The 11,033-nt window shown below is 43.1% G+C and overlaps 1 pseudogene; it reads left to right on the top strand.

The window, feature by feature from the left end:
• The first annotated feature begins 9,271 nt into the window (after positions 1–9,271).
• On the top strand, positions 9,272–10,526 carry LOC122064886 (annotated as a pseudogene).
• The last annotated feature ends 507 nt before the right edge of the window (positions 10,527–11,033 follow it).

The following is an 11,033-nucleotide window of genomic DNA, read 5'->3' as shown; positions in this document are numbered from 1 at the left end:
AAAGAAGGTCACACGTCCGATTTGGGTTCAATCGGGCGTAAGGATCACCTTCGGGGCTACACGGGTGGGTCAGACAGGTGGGCAGTCTGGCCCACCGGTCCTACCCACTGGTTTGGACCGGCGGGTAGGGGCCCGCCGGTTGCACCCGTCGGTTGGGCCAGGGGCCCCTGCTAAGACCGGCGGGTAGGGTGGCCCGCCGGTTGGCCCGCCGATTGGGCCTGCCGGTTGTGCCCGAAGCCCCCTTGCCCTCTCAGGTGGGTGCCCACAGGCGGGTAGGGGCCCATCGGTTCCACCCACCAGTCTTGGTGGGAAAACAGTCGTTTTTTCCCAACTTCCTCCATTCTTTGGGGATTCAAATGGGGCTTTTCCCAACCCATTCTTCACACCTTCAAGGTCTTATAGGATGGTTCTAACCTAGATCTAGGTTAGATTCAAGTGATGGGAAACCATCTTACCTTCTTTGCTCAAGAACGACTTCAAACCCTCCAAATCACTCCAAACCCATAATGCTTCTTCCACCTTGTCAATACCTCTTCAAATCCTTCAAGATCAACACATAAATCATCTATTAAACCTTAGATTCATCATTTCAAAGGGGATTTACAAGATCTCAAGAAACCCTACTCGAATCAAGGGTTTAAGCTTGGGTATAGTGAATGTTCAAAGAACTCGACTTTGCTTACCTCCAAATGTAGATCTAGAGTTGAAGATCACTCTTTCGGCGCCGGAATGGGACGATTCAAGCTTCGGCGCCGCTGAAATCCCTCTTTTCTTCCTCTTCCTTCTCTTCCTTTCTTCTTCCCTTTCTTTTCTCTCTCCTCTTTACTCTTCTCACCAACGTACGGGTGTCATAAATGAAAATAAAATAAAGTCATAAATGCTATATATATAAGTCCTAAATAAGTGAATAGTGCATATGGATGTGGGTCACTCAGGTGGGTGGGTGCACCCACCTGTCCGCCCACCTGAGGGCCAAAACTTGGGATTTTGACAGAGTTCGGGCCTGGCGCGAACCCCACCCCTGGCATACGATGTAGCATACGTATATACCTTAAAATACGGCTATAATACCTACTTTATCCGTACATGGCCTTATGGTAGGTGCATGTACACGGCTTGGGCACTCCCATCTCTTCTGGCACTGGCTCGGACTTGTTGGGCCAGCCGGTGTTTAAGGTCACCCTTGCCATTATAGCCCATAAGGAACCCGCTCTAACTCCCTCTGGTTCGGTTCCTGTGCGGTTAAATTGGTTCAACCGCGAAATCAGACCGGGTTTAAGAAGCAGGGTATTACATGCTGACTGTGGTTACCTTCGAATATTTGGACAGAGGTTCGACTAGGGAAGAGCAATTCCCGAGCTAGTAGTTTGGCAGAACTTCAGCAGAACTTCAGCTAGGGAAGGTTGGTTCTGGATTAGGGTTTCAGTAGAGCTTCGGCTAGGGAAGGCTACTTTAGGGATTAGGGTTTCGGCAGAGCTTCAGCTAGGGAAGGCTACTTTCAAGTTAAGGTTTTGGCAGAGCTTCGCCTAGGGAATGGTACTTCTGGGTTTAGGGTTTCGGTAGTGCTTCGGCTAAGGAAGGCTACTTCCGCTAGGGAAGGCTACTTCTGGGATTAAGGTTTCGGCAGAGCTTCGGCTAGGGAAGGCTACTTCCGAGCTAGGGTTTGGGTGGCACTCCGGCAGGGCTTCAGCTACGAAAAGCTTGGGAAGGACTAGGTTTTTAGGGTAGCGATCGGAGGTTCTCTTCCCTTGGGGGGGGAAAGACTCTATACATTTGGCCCTCTCTCTTCTCTTTCTCTTTCTTAGGGAGGTGTGTGTCGTGTGTGCTTACCTACGAGGCCCGCACCACCGTACCGCCTCTCTGAGATATGTGGAGGCCTATTTCGTAGGAATGTAAAGGTCGTTATTGAGATGGAGATTTGATGATGGTCTAATATGGAGGATTGGGATCATGTAAAACGGTTTGGAGTTGCCACCTAGGATTACGGGCCTAAGACCCAGAGGTAAGCCCAATTCCTAAGAAAATATCCCAAAAGTTGGTATGGTCTAGAGATTTAACGTGTTAGGTTGTAGAGTTGAGAAGGTGTTAGGCACCCAATCTACCTAGTTCAACCGGTCTTCCTACTAGATGCTTAAGAATGAACATTTTTCATAATTATTCCTATTCCGTATGCATGGCTAAATTATCGCACATATATACATTAACTGAATTTAAATAATTATGTACACTAAAACAAGGTCAATATAAAGTCTATATTATACTAATTTTGGGTGAGAAATTATACCTGAGCTTGACCCTGTTTCGGGTCAAGAGGGGTGGACCCCCAATCAGTGCTGGCACGAGCTTTCTTATGGATTCTCCCAGCTCAGGGGAAGATGGTCTTGACCTTTAACTTCCTTTTTTGAGAGATTTTGACTATGATAATATTCAAACAGAGTTCTTGCTTGGAACGATTACTTTCGAGCTAAGATTGAGGTGTTGATTCAGCAAAGCTTCCACTAGGGATGGGCTACTTCTGGATTTTGGTTGAGGTGGCACTCCAATAGAGCTTCTGCTGGGGATAGGCTGTGGGAGGGTTAGGCTAAGGTGGCACTGTGGTAGAGCTTCCGCTAGGGATAGGCTATGGGAGGGCTAGGCTGAGGTGGCACTCCGACAGAGCTTTCACTGGAGATACGCTATGGGAGGGCTAGGCTGAGGTGGCACTCCGGTAGTGCTTCCACTAGGAATAGGCTATAGGAGGACTTGATGAAACTTAAATGATTGAGGAACTTTGAAGGCTTGAAGAACACTTCGAACACTTCAGATCTTATGAAGATCACTCCAAAGACTTGAAGAACCTCAAAAGGGGGGGAGACCAAGGCAAAGTTTCTACTACACAAAATGATCACTCAAAAAAGCAGATGATTGAAGAACTTCGAAGGCCCGAAGAACACTTGGAAGATCTGAAGAACACTTTAGATCTTATGAAGATCTCTTCAAAGACTTAAAGAACGTCAAAGGGGGAAGGGGAGGAGAGAGGGCAGAGCTTCTCTACAAGGATTGCTCACTAGGAGGCTAGAGTGTGAAAAACCAAAGGGAAGGGGTATTTATAGATTTCTTGGACCAATTGGGAGGAAAGAGGGATTTCCTTGGCCAATAGGGCTTAAAAAGTGAATTTTTGGGCCAATGAGGAGAAAAGATACCTTTTTTAGGCCAATGGGAGGTTACGGTTTAGGGTACACTAGCAAGGCAATGCAGAGTGCACAGATTGGTGAAGAGGGAATCCCTTCACAAAATAGACCATTGGTGGGGGCATGCGGGGTAGGCGGGGGCACGAGGTAGGCAAGGGTGCACAAGGCAGGTGAGGCCATGCAAGGCAGGGGGTGCGCAGGGCAGGTGGGGGTGTATACGAGCCAGACAAGGGCACACTGGGCAGGCGGGGGCACGCGAGGTAGGTGGGGGCACGTGAGGCAGGCAGGGGTACGCAGGGCAAGCGGGGGTGCACGAGGCAGGCGGGGGCACTCGAGGCAAGTGGGGGTGCGCTGGGCAGGCGGGGGCACACTGGCAGGTAAGGGCATGCATGAGGTAGGTGAGGGTGCATGCGAGGTAGGCAGGGGTGCATAGCCAGGCGAGGGCACTCGCGAGGCAGGTAGGGGTGTGTGCGGTAAGGCCAGGGTGCATGCAGTAAGGCCAGTGTGCGCATGGCAAGGCAAAGGCAAGGTGTTTCAAGATGTAATTTTTTGGAAATAGTTACGAGATATCTGATGGTCCGATTTTGACATACCATATATCGTTGGAATCATGATTTCGAGCACTATCCATCCGTATGGTCACTTAAGACTGGATTACTTCATATATGAGAAGTCATAATTGGACCCTTCTTCTTTTCGCATAGGACTTTTAGGATTTTTGGGTGAGTATGAAATGTTTTTGGGTTGGATTACCTCAATCAATTATCATCTCTGTCGATCGGAAGTGAGAAATCGTGTCCAATATTCGTAAGTCATCATAGCCGGGGGAGGGTGACAAAATTGGGTGTCTACATAGGTAAGTTAAGGGATGGGCTTATGAGGGTGCCACACTAGGCAAGGGGGCTAGTGGGTGGCCATGCAAGGAAAGGGAAGAGCTAGAGGGTGGCCATACAAGGCAAGGGAAGAACTCCTAAGGGGGGGGAGGGGAGCTCTCAAGTGTGAGAGGGGAACCACCAAGGAAAGGGAGAAGGGTGTTCTCAAGTGTGCTCAAGTGTGTTGGAAGTGAGGGAGGGGGTATTTATAGTTTTTTGGGACCAATGGGGTGAAAAAGGAGATTTTTCAACCAATGGGGTATAGGGACATAGGGTATGCTAGAAGGGGCGTAGGGTACGCTAGTAGGGGTGTGGGATTCTCAAGCAAAAGGTTGCACCGGTCACAAGGCCACGGGCAAGGGTCGCGGGGCAGCGGGCAAGGGTTGCGGGGATGCTTGGCAGGGCGGGGCTGCAAGGCAGTGGCACGAGGCCACGGGCAAGGGGCATGGGGCAATAAGCAAAGGGGCGAGTGCTTACGCAAGGCAGGGCTGTGAGGCAGTTGCGTGGGGCAGCGGGGTTGTGAGGGGAGGGCTTAGGCAAGGGGTGGGGGAACTTGTCAACAGGGCTGTACGGCTATGGCAAAAGGCCACAGGGGAATATTCCTTGATTTTGATCTGATGGTTCTGGATAGATTCTATCTTCTGGGGATGATCGTGGGAGAACCGAAGGTCCAATTTTGACTCACCATATATCTTTAGAATTGTGCTTCTGAGTACTATCCATCCGTATGATCACTTTGGACAGGATTCTTTTATATATGTGATGTTATAATTGGACCTTTCTTTTCTCCCACCCAGGGTTTCTAGGGTTTCTAAGATTTTCAGGTGTAATAGGAGTGTGTCGGGCCAAGATTACCTCAGTCAGTTGTCATCTCTATTGATCGGAAGCGAAAAGCCGTGTCCACAATCCGTGAGTCATCATAGTAGAGGGAGGGTGAAAAAATTGGGTGTCTACACTATTTTACATCTCTCACTTTTGCTTTCACTCCCTTTTTGACATCTACTTCATCTCCTTCTTCTTCCTTGGTCGTTGTTGAGAACTATGGCCTTAGGGTAGAGTTGAGCTTTGGGCTTCATGAGCTTGAAGCATGAAGGATGTGGCCGATAGGATGATTTCATATGCTTCAAGAAGGGCTCCATTCGTGCTGTAAGTGTGCATACTCCTTAGACTCCTATTGGTGTGAATTTGTTTCTGTCTTCCCATTTCCAATTCCCCCCTCCTTTCCCTCTCTCTATCTCTCTCACAAGGTTAAGGATTTTTTGGTGGGGATTGTAGGGGGCAAGGCTGGGATGGGGGTAGTGGTGGTAGTAGGGGTTAGGAGAGGGTGGATAGTCGTGATTATTTTCCAGGGGGTGTCCATGGTTGCTAAAGAGGGGTGAGTGTTGGGGAAGGGTGGTGGTCACTAGGGGCAGGGCAAGTGGTGTTGGAGCTTCACAATTGAGGTTGCAGGGTAGGGTGGGGCTGGGGAGAGCTGAGCGGGGTTGTAGGGAAAGGTAGCGCAGGGTTGTAGGATTAGGCACGTGTAGGGTTGTAGGGAGCGGATGGGTGGAGAAAATCTACCCCTACTAGAACTAGTAGGGGTGGTTTTTTTTTTTTCAATACAACATTTAAAATTAGCGATGGTATAATATTTCCTTTGTTAAAACAAATCATTTTTAATAATAAAATAATATTCATCAATGATAATATTAAAACATCTCTACTGTAGAATTGGACATGAGATTTTCTTTTCATCCAGCTCCCTGCAAATCATTATTAGTTGAGGTATTTCATAAAAAATAGTAGAGGTTATTCATTAGGGATGAAGAAAGATGACTGATCATGTCCTTATGCCTTAACGCACATGGGTATCCACCAGAGAGCACACAGGGGAACATGGGTCATTTTTGGAGACCTGTGAAAGGGTGTAAAGAACAAGACTAATTAGCTTTATTTTTTTTTTTTTCATATTTTTTAATAAAGATTAACTTACAACAACATTATATATAAACTGCTGTTGTTTCAAGTCTTCCTTTAAAAAAATAAAATAAAATAAAATAAAAATTAATAACAAGAAGCCATATATTTAGCAACGGTAAATTATTATTGCTGTGGAGTGGTCTGATTTTATTTTTTATTAATAAATAATGTTATTCTACAACAATATTTACTAATAAAAAATTATTTTACCATTGCTACAAACATCACATGCGAAAGTGAAACCGTCAGTATTTATTTGCTATGGCATGACTCATTGTAGATTACCCAATGCCAAAAAAAAAACATTGTCATTTAAATGGCAGCAGTTTTCCCATTAATTAGGGTTGGTTTTTATTGTAGTTGAATGTTTTTGTTACAGTGTGATCATAATTGAAAAATCAGGTTTTGATTTGGATAAGTTCTTTACTGGAATCAAAATTTTACAAAATCTGGTCAAGAGTTATGTAGATCTGGCCAGAATATAAAATGATCATACTAGGTCAAAAATCGTTTGAATCATTGACAACTCGGTTTTTTGACCTGAGTCGCAATTGAGTCGAATCATTTCTCCTGTCCCCTAACCTTGTATTTATTTTCTCACACTCGATCTTCAAAACCCTAAGCGACTCAGAAATGGATTGTAGTTCACTTTTTTTTTTGCAATAGGTCACTACTAATTTAACCCTTAACCATTGGTCTGCGACTAACTTGTGACTTCCTTCTATTTCCTTTCTTATACTGTTCTGATTTCTGAAACGATTAAAATTTGCTCTGTATTTTTTCCAAACCAATCCCCCTCATCCTGAACCTAGTTTTTAAAACTCGGACTGGCCTGTGAATCGATCAAGACAGACACCATTTTCGATCCTATCATTTCGAACAAATTTACCCTTATTTTTAATAAAAATTAATTTTTATTTTGTTTTAGCCCTTGGAATATACATGTGTATCGAAATAGGAAAACTCAGGATCGAGAATCAATCAAGGCTGTCTTCCATCCATCCAACTGATACTGCCTGATTCAATCCAATTTTTAGAACCATGGCCCCAACCCACCTCCCTGCGGAACCACTAAACCGCTACTGATTGAGTAGATTTTATCTGAGATGGAGATCAATTGTGCCTTTGAAACTGAGAATGAAAAATTAAGAAATCGAGTACGGGCTATTTGGACATTTTTCACTTAAAAAATGGAAGAGAAAATGAGTATTTTATTAAATGTGAGAATTAAGGAAGAAAAGGCAATTTATTTATCAATGATGTCAATTGGGGGCAGGCAAATACCGCTCTGGGTCGGTCTGTATTGGTCCAAATCGGTTAATTTTACATAGATCCGAATCAGTTAATTTTATCTTTATATTTAAAAAAAAAAAAAAAAAAAAAAAAAAAAAAAAAAGTAAAGGAAAATAGATTTTATTATGACTACCCCTGTTCCAATACCAATACCTGATCTAAGATCGGCGATGTATCAGCATCCACCTCAACCAATACTGATATGATCCAATCGATCCAATACCGATACTTAGAACCATAATTGGGGGTATATGATACTCAAGAGATTAAATGGTGAGCCTGGGAGGGAAAGAGACCCAAATAGAGGAAAACTTATAGGAGCAGCTGCATGCTTTGCAAATTTTTTTGATAAGCAACAGTAGTCACAAATCACAATCAAGGTTCTAAGTATCGGTATTGGATATTTTGGATATGATGGATCGTATTGGTATTTGCTGAGACTAAGGCTGATCCCTGGTCAATCTTGGATAAAGTATTGGTATTGGATCAAGGGTAAAATCATAAAAAAATATATTTTTCAATGAAAAGTAAGGGTAAAAACGATCAATCCAAGTTGATATGAGTTAATCCAAATAATATTGTATTAATATCAATTGAGACTGATATTAATCCGATTCCCAAGATTTAAATTGCTGGTTACAACTCTCGAGCAGTTGGAGAAACCATTGGCAATGGTTATGATGTCTTCCACTAGCACCAAAATCTCCTCGGGGATTGGATGTTTTGCGTTCAAGCTCCTAAAAAGTGGTAAACCCTTCTAAAGTCACAATATTGGGTGTGGGAAAGACAACACTATTGCTGGTGAAGTTATCCTCTTACGAGAAAGGATATAAATGGATTGAATACGAATTAGATTTCATAGAATTTGAATATTTTTTCATTAGATACGAATACTCCTAAAAGGATACGGATGCAAATCGAACTCAAATTTTCAACTAATCTATTTACATCCCTAACTTGTGTAAACTTGCACCTTCCTCTTCTACTGGATATGATTTTCTCTTATTTCATGTCTTTCAATTGTCTTGGCTCTTTTTCTCATTCTCTTAAGACCCGTTGAATCTTTAAGAACCCTCAATTTATTCGAATTAGATAATTATTTTCTAGATTATTGAATCCAAATCTAGACATCCTTTGATTAGATATATACCTAGAGAACGAATCTGAAATGAATTCGAACTTTCAACTATTTATTTATATCCCGAGAGCCTCGCTCGGTCTTCTTGAAAGTCACAACTCACAAGGCTTTGAGAAGGACAAATTGAATAGAAAAAAACCTACTTTTCAACTATGAGTGTGACTTACGAGATATCACTTATTAATGCTCGCTCTATGCCTCCATACGTAGTCCACATCAGCCTATGCTTTGCATGCTGAACTATCAACTTTGATCAGTGAGGGTAAGGGCCCAATCAGATCTGGGTTGAATTAAAGCCAGCAAAATTGGTGTGACAGATGGACTCAGATCTTCTTCATCAAACAAGATTTAATGCGCATCTGACAGCTAAGAGGAATTGGGGTTAGCGCTCATGTGTTGGGGTGCATGTCCGAGTGCTCCTAACCATCGGATGTTGAGTTGGGCATACCAATGGTTGAAGAGGATCTGAATTCATGACATAATTGGGCTGAAAGTCTTCCCATTTTAATACACCAACACTAGCCCGGAACAAGTTTGTTCAATTTGACACAAATCGAGCGGCTCAATGAGTTGGACCAAGAAAGGCTAGCTTCAAACCACATGCGTTGCTGTAACTATGACAATGGATGGATATGATTGAGATTCTGGACCTGGAAATCGATCAAGACAAGGTCATATCAACCCCCCAACAGTCTATGGTCGTAGTCCAATTGGACTCGAGCCAGTTAGCCAGCCCTTGGACCGGATTCGACCTAAAAAACTTGGACCAAAAAGAAAAGCCACCTGGGTCTGCATTGGTAGGTGAAATTAGACATAGGGATGAAAAGCATTTCATTTCCCCACATATTATTGGGAAAAAGACTGTCAGACAGCTATTCTTCTTCTTCTTCTCCTCGCGGTTTGCCCCTCTCAACCATGGATTCCACTCTAAGAGGTCAGATCTCTCTCTCTCTCTCTCTCTCTCTCTCTGTCATTTGTCATTGATGGATTATTCAAAAAGGGTATGATTGAAATGGGAGAAGGATCTCAGATGACAAAAATCTTCCTTTTTTTTTTTTAACTTGTTTGATTGCTTTTGGAATTCGATCTATTAAAACCAGATTTCTTTTCTGTGCACGAGATGAACTACAGGCTTGGCAGTTGGATCATGGGTGTCTCTGGTTCAGGCAAATCGTAAGCCCCCTCCTCTCTCCTCCCCCATCTGTCATTTACAGATTTCCTCCCTCTCTGTTTATGAGAACCGGAGATCCACACCGTTGATCTTGTTTTATTAGCCACGTGTACAGCTTTGACTTGTAGCTCTCAACGATAATAATCATATTCTGATTTTTAAAATTCTCAGAACAATAGGAGCGTTGCTAGGAAAGGCCGTGAATTGCAGTTTTCTGGACGCCGACGATTTCCATCCACAATCAAACAAAGGTTTAATTATATGTGAACTTAGTTTAATCCATGTTATTACTCCACAATTCTAATTCTTTCTCAACAATTGATGATGCAGAAAAGATGGGTAAAGGGATACCATTATCGGAGGAAGACAGGATCCCCTGGCTCGAAACACTCCGTGACACACTCCAAAGGCACATAACACATAAGCAATAGCAAAAATGTAATTCTTGCGTGTTCGGCTCTACAAAAGAGATACAGAGAAATCCTTCGAATGGCCGATCCTGATTACAACAAACTGACAAGTGAAGTTGGCGGCGGCGCCGGTGGTGGTGGTGGTGGCATTAAGTTTGTTCTGTTGGATGCTGCGGCAGATGTATTAGCAGCTCGACTTAAAAAAAGGGAAGAGGAAGGGAATCATTACATGCCTGCCTCACTTTTGAGGTCTCAATTGGACTTGCTTCAGATTGATATGGCTGAAGGGATATTTACAGTTGATGCTACTTTGAGCGCTGATGTTATCGTGCATGCCATTATGACTCTAATTTTTTGTTCAAATGATGTTCTTATGAACTGAGGTTATGACGTTTATTAGTTCATTTTCACAAGAAGGGAGGAAATGATGTAATTTAGCTTCTTTTTTTTTTGGTAAAAATGATGTAATTTAGGTACTACTATATATTGAAATAAATTGAAAATAGATGAGGAGATCTCCATAGCAGGGAATGAAGTATCGGCATTGGATCCGTGGTGACCGATACTAATACCTGGCCGATCCTGAATCAGATATCGAGATCTGATCAAGGGTAAAATCGTAATGAAACTCATTTTTTAAATGAAAAAATAAGGGTAAAACCAATCGATCCAAGACAGTCTGGGATGATCTGGATCTATATCGTACGGATACCAATCCGATTCTTAAGAAATAAATCCCTGCTCCATAGTTATAAGGATCGTTGTTCATTAGCTTGGGAACGGCAACAATTCATTAACATATGATAGAAAATTGTTGGATCAATATGATAGATCAAAGGGTACAAATATTATGTCACACCTTGCCTCCAATCGGTTAAGGTATGTGGCACTGGACACTTAACCATATTCAATCGGCCTATTTTCCTAGGATCAAGACTAGGGAAGTACAATCATAACACCACAACCCCACACACATATATCTTCGTTCCGTGTACAATAGTCCAGTAGTTACATATATTA

This window comes from Macadamia integrifolia, unplaced genomic scaffold (genome assembly GCF_013358625.1).
Source record: "Macadamia integrifolia cultivar HAES 741 unplaced genomic scaffold, SCU_Mint_v3 scaffold1807, whole genome shotgun sequence".
In the NCBI taxonomy this organism is placed as follows: domain Eukaryota; kingdom Viridiplantae; phylum Streptophyta; class Magnoliopsida; order Proteales; family Proteaceae; genus Macadamia; species Macadamia integrifolia.
This window is presented reverse-complemented; position numbering and strand designations above follow the sequence as displayed.